We start from the raw sequence: 2024 nt of genomic DNA on the forward strand, positions 1-2024 counted from the left end.
TGTCGACGATTGCTGCGCACACACCTTTTCCGCGTGCGCGTACACCATAATTACTCTACCACGCAAACATTTGGGGTTACGCTCGTTTGGTATGAGAAGTACCCGGGGGGAGGGAGTGGGAGGGTTCAGTGGGGGCCGGACCGCACAATAACCCTGGGTTTGGCGGGGGGCGGCGGTGGGATGGGTGGACGGCTGTGGGGCTGTGAACCACTGAGGGCTGAGGGCTACAGAGGTACGAAGCCACTCTGTCGTTTCTAGGTCCCCGGTTTAGTACAATATAATAGAAAGAAGACAGGACATGATGGATGGAAGGAAGTTACAATGGTACGGGCACATAAGAAGACTGAAAGAAGTCAGAATTTCGAGGATGATCCTGTAATTGGAACTGGAGGGAAAGAAGAGAAGAGGACGCCCTGTGACCACCTGGCTCCTAAATGTGCGATTAAAAATGAGAAGACTTGGTGCAGAGGAGGAAGACATACTAGATCGAAACACCTGGAAGAACATCCTGAGGAGATAAATTAAGATCTTATTAACACATATAATAATTTCCGGGTATTTGCTATGTTGGAGAAAAAACCTTGTATAGAGGGAAATACAGTAAATAAATAAGTAACTGAGAGTTTTAGTTTTGAGAGAGCAAGATATGTTTTTTGAACTGATTTTTGATAAGCACATGTTGCTCCTCTCTATGCATTCTGATCCGAGATCCGAGGTAACGTGTTACTACTTTCTTCTTCTTACGGCTTGACTTGCGTGTAGTGGTAATGTGACTGATCAGTTTTTCCGATGAACCACGTAGCAGAAAGACGACTGGGCTTAGATCAATATTCAGCGTTGGTTACGTTCACGCCCAATGTTTAATCTGCAATCTGGTGTTACTAAGTAATGTTTTACAATCACCAAACGGATGGGAAATTTTTGTATCTTCCTAATATTTCTGATTCAGGAAATGAGCCAAATTTCACCTTAATAAACCAGAAGTTTATCTGAATTTTCCAATTTCTTTTCCACGGTCAGACTAATGTTCCCATCTCGTTCTTTCTCTAAGTAAAACTCAATAAATATTTTGTGATTAATGTTAGTGTCGATTATTAACTTTTACTGCCTCAGTACGATGTCAATGACGCGTCGCAATTGTATTTTTGGGTCAGTTTTATTAAAGTAAGGTAAGTCAGGCTTAGAATTACTTCAACCTAACTAACCTAAGGACATCACATACATCCATGCCCGAGGCAGGATTCGAACCTGCGACCGCAGCAGCCGCGTGGTCCCGGACTGAAGCACCTAGAACGGTTCGGCCACAGCGGCCGGCTCTTCGCTATGCCTGCCATCATTGTAAACTATGCATCGACATGTTCATGAGTAAATAGCTGCTCACATGGTCGCACGGAACCTGATAAATAAGTAAAAAATAAATAATTAAAATAAAACCATCAAAATATTATACTCAGACATCGCATATCAACTGCGAAAAATGCAAAAGGGAGAAACAGGAGGAGGGAGAAGCATCTGGTAGCTCTTACGCTATTTCCTGTTAACCGACATTACCTTGTGGGTCTCTTCCATTCTTCGCAACACGAGACTATTTGCAGCATTAAAAAAAAAAAAAAGAAAGAAAGAAAAAAAAAGCAGTGTTTCCGCCCGGGATCGAACCGGGGACCTTGCGCGTGTGAAGCGCACGTGATAACCACTACACTACGGAAACACACGCAAGCGGAGTCCTACGACGAGATAAACGTGGTCGTTTCCAACGCTTTCTCTCTCCCCTTCCACACCGGCCTGAACTGGATTCTGACGTCAGTAGTGGAGACTGCCGGACACGACGCCTCCGAAAGGCGAAAGAGCCACCGACGTGCAGTAGTAGCTCTCCCCCCTCCCTCCACCTCGTCCACAGCTGCCCCCCCCCCTCCACCCCTTCCTCACGCACTGCCCTAAATGTTGTACGATGCCTTAGTCCCGCTATTAGTGATATGTTTTAGATTGTTGTTTTGTAGAATGTGGCTGAAGTCACGCCGAATAAC

The 2024-nt window shown here is 45.2% G+C and overlaps 1 non-coding gene across 1 annotated transcript; it reads right to left on the bottom strand.

The window, feature by feature from the left end:
* Window positions 1–1635: 1635 nt before the first annotated feature.
* Trnav-cac (transfer RNA valine (anticodon CAC)) lies at window positions 1636–1708 on the bottom strand. The gene has a single exon. It is a non-coding gene; the product is annotated as a tRNA-Val (tRNA).
* Between the last annotated feature and the right edge of the window lie 316 nt (window positions 1709–2024).

This window comes from Schistocerca cancellata, chromosome 7, assembly GCF_023864275.1.
Source record: "Schistocerca cancellata isolate TAMUIC-IGC-003103 chromosome 7, iqSchCanc2.1, whole genome shotgun sequence".
Classification (NCBI taxonomy): Eukaryota; Metazoa; Arthropoda; class Insecta; order Orthoptera; family Acrididae; genus Schistocerca; species Schistocerca cancellata.